This window comes from Suncus etruscus, chromosome 4, assembly GCF_024139225.1.
Source record: "Suncus etruscus isolate mSunEtr1 chromosome 4, mSunEtr1.pri.cur, whole genome shotgun sequence".
In the NCBI taxonomy this organism is placed as follows: Eukaryota; Metazoa; Chordata; class Mammalia; order Eulipotyphla; family Soricidae; genus Suncus; species Suncus etruscus.
In genome coordinates this window covers 93722052-93742038 of record NC_064851.1, presented here as the reverse complement: position 1 = coordinate 93742038, position 19987 = coordinate 93722052, and the positions used below count along the sequence as shown (strand labels likewise).

General features: G+C 30.8%; 1 non-coding gene across 1 annotated transcript; it reads right to left on the bottom strand.

Moving 5' to 3' along the window:
- Window positions 1-4269: 4269 nt before the first annotated feature.
- Window positions 4270-4402, bottom strand: LOC126007829 (small nucleolar RNA SNORA51). The gene has a single exon (XR_007495310.1). It is a non-coding gene; the product is annotated as a small nucleolar RNA SNORA51 (small nucleolar RNA).
- Between the last annotated feature and the right edge of the window lie 15585 nt (window positions 4403-19987).

Below are 19987 nucleotides of genomic sequence, written 5' to 3'. Positions count from 1 at the left end.
GATTTCTGAGCGCATAGCCAGGAGTAACCCTTGAGTATCACCAGGTGTGGCCCAATAACCAAAAATAAGTAAATAAATAAAAAGTTATTTTTTAAATCTCCTAATTAATTCTAAATATCTGGTCTAAATTTTTCTCCAGTTATCACTTATAATCTGGGAGAAATTACTCTTTTTCCAATTCAAATTTATGTGATAATTAATAAAAATAGTACCCTTGATTTTTGTGAGAACTACCATTGAATTTACCATTATTAAAATCTATATGTACATTATTTTCAAAATCACAACATGAGGTTGTTTGGGAGGGGTGAAAATAAAAGTAAAATATCACAACATGCAACATTAAAGTTTTTCTCTTTTAGTTTGGCACGAAATACATCACTTTTAGTCTGTGTTACGTTACTGAAATATGTAGTCTATTTTATTGTTTATATAGAAACAGGTCAAGAAAAGGTTGAAAAGTACTTTTAAAATTATCTTTTATGTAACGATGATTGGCAATAAAACATAATGTATATATTTATTTTTAATAAGTTTTTTAAATTAGTTTGAAATGTTATAAAAACATGATCTGGAAGACAAATAGATGATACAAATTCATACTGACCACATTAATATAGAATTTTTAACATGATGGTTTCCCCATATTGGGTGATCATACTTGATGTCTCACTCACTTTGAGTATTTAGGGACAACTCAAAACAAACTATGACATTTCTATAGAAAACCTAGATCCTAAAGAGTTCTGAAAGTAATGTCACTACACTAATATTTGTAAAGACCCAGTTTATGAGAAGAATGAGTGTTTTTATTAGCACACTTGATACATTCTCAAGTTCAATGTAGTGAATTTGTGTCTGTCATTTATCATTCCAAAAATTAATTATCTGTTATTCAAAGTACTTTGATTTATCCAAAAAGAGATTAAAACAGGCTTTGGACCTCTTTAGTTCTTTAATTTATATCTTTTTTCATTTCAAAGAAACATGCTCAACTATTTAAACCAACTTTTTCAATCTTGAATTGTGTAGTTTCCGGCATTGTGCTCTCCTCTTCCATTGGGAATCTATCTCTACCACCACTTCTCATTTCACAACTCATTAATTCTTTTGGTTTTGTTTAGCCAGGAAGTGCAAAAGCAGTAAATTGCTCCTATTTCTGTTAAGAATATCAATGAAGCCTGTTAGTATGATTATTTAGTCCATGGCCAATGATTTCAGTCTTAAAGGAGTAATAAAAAAAATCCATCCCTATTTATACTCAGCCCAATTAATGACAATACAAGCAATTGATGCCGATAAAGTGGCTTTTAAAATTCTATAAATATAAACTTGTAGCATAATTTACAAAGAAAATTCTGCATTGAAGAATGCAATGATCTCAAAAATAAATGAATGTTTTACATTGTCCAAAGTAACCTAGACTTAAGGAATTCTAAGCAATATTTAAGCTATCTACCCATTTATAAGAGCTGCCATCATATTATGAGATTATTAAAAACTAAGTTGATTAAATACATTTTTTTCACTGAATTAAAAATCATTTTGTCAGTAAAATAGATATAAAGGTTTAATGTTGCATAAGAAGAAAAGAACTGGTTTTATTTTCTACTTTTAGTAGACTTTAAGAAGTATAATGGTATTAGTCTTTGCTTATATATGTTTGAAACCTAGGAAATTATCATAATCACTATGTATTGGAATTTTGTTTGCATTACTTATGGACTGTGTTTTATGGCATATAATTCATAGATAAAATTGTTTCTTAAATTGTCTTGTCCATGACGTTTTTTTAACCTAATTTTGAAGACAAATGTGTCTTACCCTGATCTATGGTGCCAAATATGGTCCTTCAGTTCTGACAGTATTCACTCCAAAGCAGTAAGGACTATCTCCTGAGTACCACTGGGAACAGTCTAACATGCCTTCCAAAATAGTTACAGATAAATTAAGTTTCTATATATTTAAATGCTCATTTTAAATTAAAAAATATGTTGTAATACATTTAACATTTCTCATATTGATGTACTTATCATCAATAAAAACAGAAAATATCTTTGTATCATTGTTTCTTTGTCTCAGTATTATGCCTTGAAAAAATCAGATTAATTTACATTCTATTACTGTGACTCTTTTTCAGTGACTCTTACATATAGTTATACATGTATTTTATATGCTTTATGTGAAACAAATGAATGTTTGATTTTCTTTTCAGAACCTAGTAAGGGCAAAGAAGTGAAGGTCCCAGTTTCTCTAAAAGAAAAAGGTATTATTATATTATATTATAAAATGTGAAAATATATTGATTTACCTATTATGAATTAAATTATTGCAACAAAATGGCATATAAATAATTTGGGGGTTTTAAAATTAAATTTGTATATGCATTATATGTCTTTGAACAAAGTTAATAACAAACTTATTTTTGTCATCACATCTCAAAAGAGTTCCAATCTCAGAGTTGATTTTTATAATAACTTAGAAAACTAAGAAAATTTATATATCACAATTTGGTAGTACAATCAGGAAATTTACATTTTATAAATACCCAATTGAATTGTATTCAAAACAGCTATGAAAACCATACAGTTAGGAAAAATGGGAAACTCTTAACACTATTACTTTCTCAATCATAGTTTAATGTTCTATTCAAGAATTCAATAAAACAAATTTTATGAAGAAAAATTTAGTAGAAATTACATTCCAATGAACTTTTGTTATAGATAAATACAATTATAATAAGAAATAAACTTTTATAAAGTCACTATAACTTGTGTTAAAGTTCACCGATAGAACTCCACATAAATCAATGGCTGTGCTAATGCAAAGACCTGCCTATTTTCCATTTTGCATTCTTAGACTAATATAAATTCTATATGCCATACATCAAATTAGCTTCCCTTATATATAAATAAGTATGGGAAATTTGTTTCTTATTACTCCATATCAATGCATATATTGGTGCATGATTTGGTCCTCAGAATTATCAATATTTTATTGTCAAAATAATCAGTACATAATTTCCATAGTGCTCTTATTGGTTAATCATCTAAATTGCTGATAAGATTTGCAATATTAAATGTTAAAAATAACTTTTCTGTAACTGGCATGGAAAAAAGTTTAAATGAATAATTTGAAAATCAGTACTGGGAAAATCTCCAACTTAATGACACTTTTCATTAAACTAAAAAAGAACTTTGGTTGAACTTTTATAGACATAAATTAAAGTTTAAAGATTTTGGGGAAAGGGAAAGCTGACAGAAATTCAATTGGAGAAATAAAGTCTTCATTGATAGATCTGCATTAAATGTAGGAATGTATGAGAATCATACCATTGACTCATATTTTTCCAACTTAAATACATTTTAAATTGAACAGAATCGTTATTTAATAGAATACAAGATCAATCACATGTTTTATTCTTAGCCAACATTCTTATTTGAATGTACATAGATATTTAAAGCATATTTTAATATTCAAACCTAGTAACACAGGTATGTTTCAACTTGAAGTATTATTGTATATAACTATTTTATCATCATCTACATTAACTCTTGTTATGGTTGTATTTCTTAACATAGTATTCAAATTATATGCTAAAGCAGGTGGACATAGCATTATGTAAAATAAAATAATTGTGGAAATTAATATTTTATTTACACATGTAATTTATATGGTATAGATTTAAGGATTAATTTACTTTCTCCACATACAATTAATTATCCAGTAACATATATTACTCTATGAACACTGTTAGGATTATCATAAATGGCTTGTTGAATAATCTGTGTCGTGATTCTCAAGGCAGAATTTTCCAGATATAAATCTGAATATGTCATAGAGGTTAAAATGCAGTAGGAATTAATAATAGTTATTTTACCAGCACTATAAGACTGTAGAAAAAATCACATTTAAAAGGAAGATGTGCATCTTACATATAAAAAGATATATACTTGGATATGTGTGTGCATAATAAAGTAGAACAAACTTTATACTGTTTTTTTCTCAGGATAATAATTTGCTTAAGATTTATAGGATAATAAATATAAATAAATATTACTCATCTAATGTTATGTGATTAAATGCAATTTATTTAAGGATCTCTAAGTTGTAGCCTATTAGCTATTTTAAAAGTGTCAGCAGCACAGTTTTTGGATATAAGACTATGATAAAAATTTCTTCAATTAATAATCTTTATCACATTTTAAGTGAAATTATAATTAATAGACAAATCTTATAGCTTCTGTGTACCCACCTATTTTGTTTGTTTTTGGTCCCCCAATTCACAATACAGACTAGGCAAAGGGCCTGGGTTGAGGTGTATATGGGGTACATTTACTGTACCTCCTCTTTCTCTACAGTCAGTGTAAAGAACATAGCCTGTGGTAAGAATTGGGAGGCCTTATCTTTTCTTTTCTTCTTCTTTGATTTTTAATGTGTGTATATATATAAAATCCTTCACCAGTGCAACATTCCCATGACCATATCCCAAGTGTCCTTCCTCCCCACCCCACACCAGCCTTACTCTAGACAGGCTTTCTGCTTCCCTCATTCAGTTCCTCCTTTTTGTGTATACCAAAATATTTACACGTTTTTATTAGTTTACTTTGAGTAACAAAACAACTATGGAAGATCTATGAGGTGTAAAATTACTCATAGATATAAAAAGTCAAATTCTTTTTTCCTTCCTATGTTTCTATCTTTGTCTTAATTTTAATCTTAATGATGGAAAGTGGTGATTGTAATTCCAATATTCCTTTAATGAACCAAGAACAAGTTAAAGACTCACAAACTGTTTTATCTGAAGCACCAATAAAAATTCAACATGTATCTTATTTTTTGTTTGTTTTTTGGTTTTGGGGCCACACCTAGTGACACTCAGGGGTTACTCCTGGCTATGCACTCAAAAATCGCCCCTGGCTTGGGGGACCATATGAGATGCTGGGGGATCGAACCAAGGTCCATCCTAGGTTAATCACGTGCAAGGAAAATGCCCTATCACTTGTGCCACCACTCCTGCCCCTCATGTATTATTTAACTAAACAAGTATCCATGTAGTTATATATATAGTGACCTAAAATATTCTGATGTAAAAGGACTCATATGAGAGTAATTTTCTTCTGAAATGTTCTATTTATATATTATATAATTTTCCAAAATTTTATCAAAGTAATTAATTTTGTTCTTTGAAATTGACATCCCAATAAGCAACCCAATTAGCATATAAAGTTGATCAATAATTTCACTTTATAATTTTATAATAGGATTACATTTCATATATATTTGTTATATTATCATCAATATCATTATAGAAAAGAATAACCAGATCTTTCCCTGTCATTGGTTTCCAAAAATTAATGCATTTAAACAATGATTTTTATATTTTCATCCAAAATAATTCAATACAGAATAGGCAATTATAAACATAAAACATGTTTATCTTTCTTTTGGTATTGTTTCCATTGCATGTGCACTTTGTGGTCACAACTTCTTAAACTTACACAATTATTCTATGATGTTACTCTCACTGAGAGTAATATAAAAATCATAATAAGTCATTCTTTTTTTCATTCAAAATCTAGATATATTCTGAAATTAAAACACATACTAAAATATATTGGGACCGGCGAGGTGGTGCTAGAGGTAAAGTGTCTGCCTTGCAAGCGCTAGCCAAGGAAAGATCGTGACCACGGTTTGATGCCCCGCCATCCCATATGGTCCCCCCAAGCCAGGAGCAATTTCTGAGCGCTTAGCCAGGAGTAACCCCTGAGCATCAAACGGGTGTGCCCCAAAAAAACAAAATAAATAAATAAATAAATAAATAATAAATAAAACACATACTAAAATATATTAAAATATAGGTGAGTATATTTAGATACATATTTGAATCAAATATCCACACTTAATTATTTTATTAATTATTGAGTCTTATTTAAATTAAAATAATTTAATTTTGGTTAAAATTAAATAAAAAATAAAAACAAATTCAAAGAGTGGCTAACATTTATAAGAAAAATCATCAATATCTTACTAATTTATCATGACAAGTGATTTTTGTGTAACATGCTATTTTTATAAAGTCACCTGACTAAATATATCTAAACAGCTACTGTTTGATTTTTAAATAAAATTACATGGCCTTGTTTTGTTTTTTTCTCATTGCATAGCCTGCATTACAGGTAGCAACATTCAATTATTTATTAATTTTTTAATCAGAGCTTATTCATGCTGGAATGTTTCTGAAAAAGAAAACTAATGAGGCAAACATTGAGTGTCATAAAAGAAAGGATAGATATAGGGATAGTGATGGTAACAGAAATATGGGACATTATATTTATCATGTACAAGATACAAATGTTTGCAAAATTAATACATAATAAAGTGATAATCCAAGATATATACATTTATTCTGTGCGGCAAAGAGAGAATGTCCTCTGGCTCATTTTATAATTTTAGTGTCCACTCAGTAAACTTGCTTTGTGAGAATCAACTCCTATGGGAATCTTGCCAAGGGAGAATTACAGATTCAGATTTAGACATAAAGCATTGAATCGTGCATTAAGTTTTTGCATACCAAATAGTATATATCTATACTTATTTAATTTTATAAAATATTTGTTTGTCCTTACTGACGTCATGTTGGTAAATGTAAGAGAAGGTAAATAGACTATAATATGTCAAAGAAATATAGATACATAGAAGTCTATGAGGTAGCTAGCTAATCAAGGATAATGAGTTAAGTGATCACAGATATTGGTTCCCTGTGTAAACACATTCAAATATAGGAAAAAGTAGTGAGTTAATTTTTCTCTGTTATAATTAAACAAATATAATAGTGAATAAAAATAAAATATAGCCTATTAAAAGTGGCAAATCTTTAAGTAAAATTCTTCTAAACATGTTTTCAAGGTGTATGTTATTTAGAAAGAGGTAGGGTATAGAGAGAAATATAGGGATAAAGTGCTTAATTTCTTTCATGATCAGTACTGATCATCAGCATTGCATATTATACATCAAGCAACACTAGAACTTATCCCTGCACAGAGGCAAAAATAAACCGTGGGCCAAGCAGGAGTGAACCAACAAATTAAAAGTGATATAGTGATTTAATTTAATTTAATTTAAAAATAAATTCAATGAGAGCTCTTCTAAATACAAACCTTGATGCCAAGCTACTTGGTCTGATAGTAATTCTCTTCTCATTCAATAAAACCCACACATAAACAAAATGTGAAAATGTGTATGTATTTTCACTCACTAAGTTATTTAATGATGCACAAAATAAATTTATGAACTTGAATAATTTCTTTATATATGCAGTAGTATTACTGGCAAAATTCCAGAAATGCATTAAAATGATTACTCAAATGATGAATTATGAATCAATTTATATTCATGATTAGATATATCTTTATTTATTTAAAATATATTCTATTCAAATAAAGTTCATCAGTATATTCTATTCAAGTATATTGTAATTTTACATTATGTTATGAATATATATTTTTAAAAGGGGCTGAAAACAGTACTATCATTTAATCATTTAAGTTATATGTAGCTGACTTGCTTTTGATGATATTCCAAATATCAGGAGTGATCCATAAGCAAAAGGTTAGGAGTAAACTCTAAGTACTTCAAGGTGTCATAAAAAATTCTACATATAAATTTTATTATATATTAAGTTATATCAATACAAATAATTTCTTTTAATTAATCTCAATGATTCATTTGCAGGAATAATTTTATTGTTTACTAGTTATCATAAAAACTGAAGTTACTAAAGTTGACTTCCTAAGCCACTGAGCATTCATCATAGCTTTGAATCTCATATCTGACAGTGTGACTTCAGAACTGTTTACTTAGTAGTTAGACTCTTTTTGTTTGTTGTTTGTTTTTGTTTTTCCCATGGACTCTCAGGGTTACTCCTGGCTATGTGCTCAGAAATCGCTCCTGGCTTGGGAGGACCATATGGGATACAGGGGGATCGAACCTGGGTCAGTCCTAGGCTAGTGCTTGCAAGGCAGACACCTTACCTCTAGCACTACCGCTCCAGCCCCAGTATTTAGTACCCTCTTGAGGGTCCTCAGAACAACATTTACTTCATCTGATTATATATAACACTACTAAATCTCTGAAGATTTTATTTCCAATATTGAATTTTTTTTATTAATATTAATTATTGATGTAATATTTGGGAAGTACTTTAAACAGCTATGAATTTTATATTAGCTTACTTTATCCATATTAATTTTTGAAATACTCTTTTATGATTTATGACTAAATAATTGACTAAGAAGATACTGTTACCCAGTGGAAACATTATTTAAGCCAAATTTAATATGAACAACTCAGTAATTTGTTTAGAAACTAACATAGGTAGATATGACCTAGTTTGGAGACATAGAAAAAGCTTACTCTATAGTTTTATATATGAAATGCTTTAAAAGCATATTATTATCTCTGTAGCAATAGCACCGATGTTTAAGTGCTCATAGCTTTGACTTGGAAAAGATGGGTGCACAAATTCCAGTTTTGCCTAGTAGGCAGTATATAGTTAGATAAATTATTAAATCATTTCTATTTAGAAGTGAGTGTAATTGTAATATTTATCTCACAGGAATGGTATACACTACATATTACATATAATCATATGTATTATGTAATTAATATGATTAATTTACCAATTTAATTAATTTATATAATAATATACATTGTGTGATTAATAGTTTTTAATAAATGAATTATATATATAATATTTTTCCATTTGTTCAATAACTTTTTTGAGATCTATTCTCTGCAAAAACTACTTTAGGCACTATAGTTTAAGAGAAAATGTTATCTAAGAATTTATAAGGTACATATTTTATTGGGCTTTGATAGCTAAAACATATAAACATATACACTATTATGAAAGTAAATAATCATATAATAAACTATATTACTGAATACAATTTATCACTGAATAGAAAATACCATTAGCATCAATTCCAATAATTGATATTTTATTATACATATATTTATTATACATATTCATCCTTTGAGTGGATGAATAAGAAAATGTCTGGAACCAGATCAGTGGCACGAGCCATAAGGCATCTGCCTTGTGCGCGCCAGCCTAGTACGGACCATAGTTTGATCCTCTGGCATCCCATATGGTTCCCCAAGCCAGGAGCGATTTCTGATCATCATAGGGTGAGGCCAAAAAAAACAAAAAACAATGTGATTAGAATATAAAGATTGTTTTTTTTATTAGAATATAAATATTAGATTCTACCTCTAATACTCAAATTCAGAAATTTCATCACAATGAGCTATGCATTTTGCAGTTAAATATGTTTATTTAATCCTGCAGCTAAATATGTAATATACAATCCTGCAGTTAAATATATATGTTATATATTATAACTTTAGTAAATGTAAATCTATTATTAGTGCATGAGACAAATATGTCATGTAAATTTAGTACATAGTATATACTCACTAAGAGTATGCAAGAGGCTGGTAAAACAAGCAGGTTAAGGTCATTCCAGGCTAGATCCCCTGCAACTAAATAATAGTTCTCTAAGCATCACCAAGAGTTATCCCTAAACAAAGAGTAAGTAATAAATCCTGAGCACATTTAAGTGTGTACCCCCCCTAATATATCCCAAACCATCAGATCAATGTTTCTGTTAAGGAGAAAAATATTGGGGGGCACACCAGCAGCAGTCTGCAGTTACTCCTAGTAGGTGCAGGGTAACATATGGGATGCTTGGGATCAAACACAGGTTGGCCACTTGCAATGCACATGCCCTACCTGTTGTGCTATCACTCTGGCCCAAGGAAGAAAATCTTTTAAGTATCAAAATCCCTTCTTTATCCAAAACAAATTATGCCAAGAAAGAGCTATTAGACATAGGCATGAAAGTATTATCAGCTATCATATTGATTAGGATGATGTTACAAATATTATTATATTAATTACAAGATTTAGATTTATCCTATAGTCATATTTAATTAGAATACAAAATATATGGACAAATATGGTCTTAACAAATGAGAGAAAATGATTTAATCTATGTTTATATCATTCTAATAAATTTAAGAACATATGTATTTCTTAATGGAAATAAAAGCAAAAATAAAAATAAGAATCAAACCCACCTGAAATTATTAAATAAACCACCAGGTGGTGCTCCATAATTGAATCTATATAGTCAGAAATCAAAACTTATTTAAGTTGATTACATTAAGATGAAACACTTGCCTTTTTTTACCCTCGGAAAGGTCATATTAATTTATTTATATTCAATGCTGGAGCACTTAAAAATAAAAAATATGGGTTTTTGCTAAAGAATATTTGCCAAATTACCTATATTTATTAAACTTTTAGTAAATTTATTTTAAAAGTAGAGTTCTTTTGTTTTAATAAACTTTCAAAAGTTTATAACTAAAGTAATTAATTTTTGTATAATAGTGAAATTAACTCAAATTTAAACCCAATATATTAAATACCTTACTACTGTTTTTCATTATCCCTTTAATTTTTCATCCTTCAATATGCATATCCTCTCAGAACCTGAAATCAAAAAAGATGAGAAGACATCTAAAGCAGGTAAGAGCACTTTGTTATCTTTTAATGTAAGAACAAAGCTGGTTTTGCCATCTGGTCAGGGTAATTCTTTCAGATACTAGAAACCTTAAAACCATACTGTACATCATCTCATATATTTTAAACATATTAAGTAATACATTTAAATATGAGTTAAAATGGAAATAGTGTATAATCATTTAACAAGTTATATCATCTCTTACTATGTATTCTTTGTCTGATAAATAAAAATTACATCATTATTTCTCCACCATATAAGCTTGACATTGCATTATATATTCAATTTTGTTGTTGGCCTATAATAACATAATACATGCAGAATAAATTTCCTACTATTAGTTTACATTAAATATTCATGCCTGTTTTATGTTATATTTATTTTTAACTTCCTGAAATGAAAAAGAAATCAGCATCACATATTTTTATCAAATATAATTACCAACAATATATTGAAAGCATATATTATGCTAATAGCACTGACATAATATCCAGAATTATGACAAGGGATACAAATATTAAAAAACAATATAAGTTATGGTTTCTCTCTCAAAAATATCACTATGAGTAGATGAGAATAAATCATATTAGTAAAGTGCTTTCTGAGGAAATAAACAGAGCTGTATCTAAAGTGCTTCAGTCAGTAAAAACTTTAAAGAGATAATGAGTTGAAGCTGAGATTTCAGAAATAGGCAAGAGCAGCTGAGACATGGAAAAGAATATAAAGCATGGTGAAGATAATTTTATCTTTGGAGAAGAAAAAATTTGATTCTCTATCTCTTGTGAGGTTATGAACTAAGTTTACTTTGCCTTTATTTTCTCTTCTAATGAGTGAAGACAACCATACTCACCTGCTTTAAGAAATAGAATTGATGGGTCAGAGAAAGAGAAAGTAATAGCATTTAATGTTTCTGCTGTGTACATGGTCAACTTAAATTTGATCACCAGCATTACATATGGTCCCTAGAGCATTTTCAGGAGTGTTCCCTAAGTATAAAGTGAAAAAATAAGTCTTGAATATTGCTGGATGTGACAAACAAAAGAAACAAGGCAATACATCTGAAGCTTTTCTTTTGATTCAACATCTGAGAATACAGAATTTATTTGAGAGATAATCTAGAGAATGGAATGATCAGAGTTAATAGGAGGCAGTGTGTATGCTCAAGGTTCTGCAAAGATCTCAGGAGCTTAGAAAAGACACATGTTAAGCAAGAATATGAAGGTTATTCTAGAAACGCAAATGTGACCTAAGAAATCAAAGTGAAGAGTTTTAATTCTAAACATATAAATAGAGAGAAAACTGGTTGTATAGTCTTATAAAGACATGAATAATGAAATTCTATAGATGCAACTTTGCATCAAGGAATGATACCAAAAGTCCTTATAGTAATCAAACTTTTACAAAATCAAGGTGGGAGAAATGGACACAGGGACAAAACAATAAGGATGTCATTTTTTTCTTTCAATGTATCTACAGGCAGCATGGAGTCGTTATGAATTAAATCTTTAAACATTACAATCTAGCAATCTATTGAAAATGTTAATATAATACGTGCATTTTATAGGATATATATGCTTTAGAAATATTAATATCCTTTCTGTACTGTTATATCACTGCTTTCATTATTGTCTAACTGTTTAATTAAATATAATAGACCCAGTAAAAATTAGATGTGTATCAGCCCCAGTTTCTGAAGCCAGTAAAGTTGCAGAATGTAGACAGATGTAGAAATTGCAATGGAATGTTACTAGGGTGCTTGCTAGTTGGAAAATCCCATAGAAACTGAAGACATTGGAAATTGTGCACATGCACTATAAATGTTTAATGTAAGTTTTATATACTTAGTGGTCTAGGGGAGAAAATAAGAAATGACATAATAGACTAGAAGTGATGTAGGAACAATGGTGGAAGAAATTGTGTACCTTCTATAGTGGTAGGGTTATTAACTTTGTATATAAATACCATAAACTCCTTTTAAATACCATTAACTCAATCATAATCATGCTATGAATAAAAAAATATTATTCAAAATTTAAACAGGATAATTCTAGAGTAAAATAAGACAAGTAAATGAAGGTCGGTTTTTTGAAAAAGTATTAAAACATCTAAATAGAAAATATAAGTATTACTGGAAATATGGAATATCAATATCCCAAAGTGAAAACACTTTACAGAAGGTGGAAAGCCTAGCAGTATCAATGTGTCAGAAAGGTTAACAGATATAAGACCAAGATATAGGCATTATGTTAGACCTAAACCTATAATTTCTTGAACTTTTTAGAGCACTATTCAAAAATAGTGGAAAAGGACCTGGTTTACAGGAATAATTTGGAGAATTTATCAGTATGTGAAGTAGATGTTTGTGTATGTAACAGAGTGGAGTATTCCTGGGAAAAGAGAAATAAGGAATCAAGAAATTCTGAGAGAGATACTATTTAGAAGAAATTAGTTCAGATATGATCAATGTTGGAACACACACTAAGCAAAATGATTTAATTATGAAGAATAAAAACTTTCCCTTGGATTCTGAATTAATGGTAAAAGGATAGATTGTATTATAACTGAGCAAGGACATTCTTGCTAACTGATTGAATCTCCTAAACTAATTTCCTAAGCAAAGGTGACCATAAATGCAAAGTAAGATCTTACTTTTTATTATTCTGACTCCCATACAATATTGAATTGACTTTCCATCCCTTATTTCTAAAAGAATAAAAATCTTATTTTACTAAAGTAAATCAATTAATGTTCCACTATATAAAATGGTGCCACAGTTTAACAGTTTTTTGTCTCTGACATAGCATATTATTAACCAGTAAATTGCTGTTTTTGTTTAACTGCCAATTGAAGCAAGTGCCCAAAATTTATCTATTTTATTAAGAAACTTTGAATAGATAACTGCATATTTTCTTTGAGAATGGGAAAGTTCTTAATGAACTTAAAGAATAATGAACAATTTCAAATCTATATAGAAGTGTTAATTATTCTTATTTATCAAAACTAAATTTACTATTAAAAATCCTAGTATTTAAAAAAAATCCTAGTATTTTTCAATGGTTTATTTTACAACTTTACTTGACTATTTGTTTAATTTAGAATCAACATTTTTACACTGTCTTTTTTATCTGAAGAAATAAATTATGACTCAGGAGAGATTACTACTGATAAGATAGAGATCCAAAGTCAGAAACTACTTTGAGAAACTCTATGCAACTCAAAAATGAAAACCTGGAAGAAATAGATAAATTTTTGGATTCTTATAATCTTCCACAGTTGAATGAAGAGAATGTAGCATATCTAAACACACCCTTCACTGTTGAGGAAATTAAGACAGTAATCAAATGTCTGCCCAAAAGCAAAAGTCCAGGCCCAGATGGATTTACTAATGAATTCTTTCAAACCTTTTAAGAGGAATTTCTACCAATCCTGGCAAGACTCTTTCATGAAATTGAAAAAAAACAGGAATACTTCCAAATAGCTTTTATGAAGCCAATATCACCTTGGTACCTAAACCAGACAGAGATGCTACCAAAAAAGAAAATTACAGACCAATATTGCTGATGAATACACATGCAAAGATCCACAACAAAATCCTGGCAAATAGGATTCAATGCCTCATTAAGATCATCCACTACGATCAAGTAGGTTTCATCCCAGGAATGCAAGGCTGGTTTAACATCCGTAAATCTATCAACATAATACACAACATCAACAACAAGAAAAATAGAAATCACATGATCATATCAATAGATGCAGAGAAAGCATTTGATATGGTCTAACACCCATTCTTGATCAAAACTCTCAGCAAGATGGGAATGGAACAAACCTTTCTCAATATAGTTTAGGCCATCTACCACAAGCCAGAGGCAAATATTATCCTCAATGTAGAAAAACTGAAAGCCTTTCCTCTAAATTCTGGCACAAGACAAGGCTGTCCTCTCTCACCACTCCTATTCAACATAGCACTGGAAGTACTTGCTATAGCCATTAGGCAAGAAAAAGATATCAAGGTAATCCAGATAGGAAAGGAAGAAGTCAAGCTCTCACTGTTTGCAGATGACATGATACTCTACTTAGAAAACCCTAAAGTCTCTACAAAAAAGTTTCTAGAAACAATAGACTCATATAGCAAGGTGGCAGGCTACAAAATTAGCACACAAAAATAATGGCCTTTCTATACACCAATAGTAATAGGAAGAAATGGACATTAAGAAAACAAACCCATTCACAATAGTGCCACACAAACTCAAATATCTTGGAATCAACTTGACTAAAAATGTGAAGGACCTATACAAAGAAAACAATAAAACTCTGCTCCAAGAAATAAGAGAGGACACACAGAATTGGAAGCACATACCCTGCTCATGGATTGGTAGGATTAACATAATTAAAATGGCAATTTCCCCAAAGCATTGTACAGATTTAATGCAATCCCTCTAAAGAAACCATGACATTCTTTAAAGAAGTGAATCAGGCACTTTTGAAATCCATTTGGAACAATAAACACCTGATAATAGCTATGGCAATCATTGGGAAAAAGAATATGGGAGGGATTACTTTCCCCAATTTTAAACTATACTACAAAGCAATAGTTATCAAAACAGCATGGTATGGAATAAAGACAGGCCCTCCCGATCAGTGGAATAGGTTAGAATACTCAGACAATATTCCCCAGACATACAATTGCCTAATTTTTGATAAAGGAGCAAGAAATCCTAAATGGAGCAAAGAAAGCCTCTTCAACAAGTGGTGTTGGCACAACTGGCTAGCCACTTGCAAAAAATTGAACTTAGACCCCCAGCTAACATCAAGTACGAAGGTTATATTCAAATGGATGAAAGTCCTCGATATCAGACCCAAAACCATAAGATATATAGAACAGCACATAGGTAAAACACTCCAGGACATTAAGAGTAAAGGCATGTTCAAAGAGGAAACTGCACTCTCCAAGCAAGTGAAAGCAGAGATTAACAGATGGGAATACATTAAACTGAGAAGCTTCTGCACCTCAAAAGAAATAGCGCCCAGGATACAAGAGCCCCCCACTGAATGGGAGAAACTATTCACCCAATACCCATCAGACAAGGGACTAATCTCCAAAATATACAAGGCACTGACAGAACTTTACAAGAAAAAAAAACATCTAATCCCATCAAAAAATGGGGAGAAGAAATGGACAGACACTTTGACAAAGAAGAAATACAAATGGCCAAAAGACACATGAAAAAAATGCTCTACATCACTAATCATCAGGAAGATGCAAATCAAAACAACTATGAGGTACCACCTCACACCCCAGAGATTGGCACACATCACAAAGAATGAGAATAAGCAGTGTTGATGGGGATGTGGAGAGAAAGGAACTCTTATCCACTGCTGGTGGGAATGCCGTCTAGTTCAACCTTTATGGAAAGCAATATGGAGACTCCTCCAAAAACTGGAAATCAAGCTCCCATACGACCCAGCTATACCACTCCTAGGAATATACCCTAGGAACACCAAATACATATTTTTCAATGGCTGTTTTCTTATCTTCTGTGAGACCTCACACTTTCTATGTACTGTTTGGAATCATCTGTCTATCGTTTTCAACTCAGAGGTTTGGTTTCTGAAATTGGGAAATGATCTTTCTTTTTTTCTAACACAGAATATGAAATGGTTACTAGGTTTATCTATGAATATATTTGAGCTTAAAGTCATGAATAAGTGAACATTTCTCTGTAAAATCATGAATATCAAGGAAAAAAATGGTATTAAAAGCTAGCTAGAATACTGATATAATGACTGAATAATTTAACCAAATAACAATCATACATATCAATCACCAAGATATATTTGGCTCATATCACTTAAAGAATCTACTTCTGGGGCTGGTGAGGTGGCGCTAGAGGTAAGGTGTCTGCATTGCAAGAGTTAGCCAAGGAAGAACTGGGGTTCGATCTCCTGGCATCCCATATGGTTTCCTCAAGCCAGGGTCAATTTCTGAGCACTTAGCCAGGAGTAACCCCTGAGCATCGAATGGATGTGGCCTGAAAAACCAAAAAAAAAAAAAAAAGAACCTACTTCAATTAGCTACTCTATTAAATGAATAAACCACAAGTCAAATGTATACCCTGAAATATAATTATAAAGTTACCATGTTTTATCTAATATATAGATAAATAGGTAGATAGGGGTACCTATTAATATTAAAATATTAAGATATTTTTATTTATTTTATTTTACTTTTTTTTTATTTTTGGACCACACCTGGTGATGCTCAGGGTTTACTCCTGGATTTGTGCTCAGAAATCACTCCTGGCTTGGGGATCATATGGAATGCACAGGATCGAACTGAGGTCCTTCTTGTGTCAGCTGCATGCAAAGCAAATGCCCTACCACTGCTCTATTGCTCTGGCCCCTGATATCACCAGGAATTTTATGGAGTGAGCCTGGGCACCTTCACCCTCCATAACCATATTCTATTCCAGAAGACTGGTAGCAAATAAAATATCCATAATATTCTCAGTAACAGTAATAGTGCTTTGAATTCATGCACAAATGCTGCTTCACAACAAATTTTTTGTTTAATGCTATCACATAGAAATCATCAGATAGTAATTTACCAATTTAGATGCTTATGTTAGTTGAGGCCACTTAAGATTCAGAAACAAATGAAATAATGGAATGGACAGCAAGGGCTTCCAAAATGTATTAATGACTTACTTAATATCATATTAAAATATGATGATTTTTATAAATTAGCTTGGTGATATATGTTTTATTCATTTTTTCTTCTCTTTCTATTTTTCTTTCAATTTTTTAAATAATTTGCTTTCATTATCTAAAAACAAATATATTGTGGTCAACTATAACAACTTTATTATAAATTTTCTTTAAATAAAGTAAATACATTTAAAATGATAAAAAGAAAAAAATATGCTTAAATTATATTTAGCAAAGATTAAGCAAAGAATTTGCTTACATAGTTGTTGAAGCTCTAATATTCCCATTTCTGGCAATATTTGTTTCCACAAACTTCTGTTTCTTAAAATAATACAATACCTATCACAGGATATAAATATCACTACCCATATCTTTGTATCCTTGAACTAAAAGTTTCCTTAATCAACTCTTATTCCAACAATCTAAATATATTGGTTTAAAATAATCTGCCATCCTTACTGACTACCTAAAACTAGGTTTTAGAAATATAAATTAAGCTTAATATATCTAGAAACACTATCTAGAAAACTACCTATCTTGATAAATTATTAACTGTAATAATAATTTTGATAAAAAGATATAAGTAATAAGAAATCAATAAAGAAAATACAAAAAAGTTTTACAGAATAAATACTAACACTTTGTGAGGAAAGTTTTGCGAATACAAAATAATGTTATATTATTCTAGTCGATTGGTTCATTAGAAAATATCACAAGAGATATTCTTGTGGATACAAGATAAAGAAACAATCTCAAAGAATAGGTGAAATTTAGCCATGTAAATAAAGACTAGGCAAGGTATTCCAGAAGACATTTGCTCAAGCCACAATGAAGATATTTGAAAATACAGTGTCTCTATCTTCACTTCAGCATAATAAGAATGAATGAGTATAGAGTAAGAAAAGAAAACTCTTGAATGTGACTACAAAAATTCATAGTTACTAAATGCTGGTTGTTTTTTCTTAAAAGATAATGGAAATGCTTAAAGATTTTTAAATAAATGATTTCAGGAAAATCTAAACTAACACCAGAGATTTTGTCTATAACTGTTCTTTATAGAGGCAGTAATATTATATTCCAAGATTATAATTTTATTGTGACAGATTTAGAAAATGAGACAACATATAATGTGAAAACTTTTGAGATTATACAAATTGATATTGATTATTTTCATTTGCTGAACTGTTGTGTATGTAAACATTTTAATGGGATTATTATGTTACTGACCCTACCCTGATCGGTGATTGTGCCCTACCCTAGGATGTGACCTGACATTCTGCTCCCACCCTAGGGTGGTACCTGATTCTGCTCCCACCAATGGGTGGTACCTGGTCCCACCATTGGGTGGTACCTGATTCTGGGGCATAAAAACAAGGTCTGTGGAAGGCGAGGGGCTTTTTGTCCTGGATCTATTCTTAGGCCTTTTGGCTTCGGCCTCTTCACGGAATAAAGAGCTGTTTTCTTCGGAAGCCTGACTGCCTGTTGGCTTTCTTCCCACCGCATTCACCTCAGAACCGCCGACTGAACAGGGTAACAGACTCGTGATTCGAGCTGGAGGAGAAAGGCCTCATCCTCCATCTCTCCATCAGTCAACCTGTTCAGGGGCTGACCTGCAACACTAAAAAATGTGGAAATGCAGACATATACTAGTAAATGCAGTGCAATATTTACCCCCTTAATGTTTATATTCCAGTAAAAGTACAAGTGTATAGAAACATGTTGAATTAGGAATATCTATGGTAAATTCATGCTGTTTATCAAGCATCTGAGATAAAAAGTCTATCAATTTGGAAGTTTATAATAGGAATGTTTTAAAGAAATAGAGTTACTAACATCTATCAAGAGGGCTACAGTGGAGGAAAGATCAAGGAATAAGAAAGAATATTAAGAAAGGTAGAATTTTAAGGTGTCTCTTGTATTTTGAGCAATATTTCCTTTGAGGTGCAGAAGCTTCTCAGCTTAATCTAGACCTATCTGTTTATTTCTGCTTCCACTTGTTTGGAGAGTACTGTTTCCTCCTTAACGATGCCTTTAGTCTCAATGTCATGGACTGTTTTACCTACGTATTGTTCTATATCCCTTATGGTTTAAGGTCTGATATCAAAGTCTTTAATACATTTGGATTTTACCTTAATACATGAAGATAGCTGGGGGTCTCAGTTCGCTTTTTTGCAAGTGGCTAACCAGCTGTGCCAACACCACCTGTTGAAGGAGATTTCAGTGCTCCATTTAGGATTTTTTGCTCCTTTATCAAAAATTAGGTGACGGTATGTCTAAGTAACATTCCCCGAGTACTCAAGCCTATTCCACTGATCTGAGGGTCTGTCTTTATTCTAATACCGCGATGTTTTGATAAATATTGCTTTGTAATACAGTTTAAAGTTGGGGAAAGTAATGCCTACCATATTCTTTTTCCCAAGGATTTCTTTAACTATTTGTGGATGTTTATTGTTCCAAATGAATTTCAGAAGTGTTTGATCCACTTCTTTGAAGAATGTCTTGGGTATTTTTAGAGGGATCACATTAAATCTGTACAATGCTTTGGGGAGTATTGCCATTTTCATGATTTTAAACTTTATGGAAAGTGATATGGAGATTCCTCCAAAAGCTGGAAATCTAGCTCCCATATGATCCAGCTATACCACTCCTAGGGATTATACCTTAGAAAAACAAAAATACAATACAAAAGAATC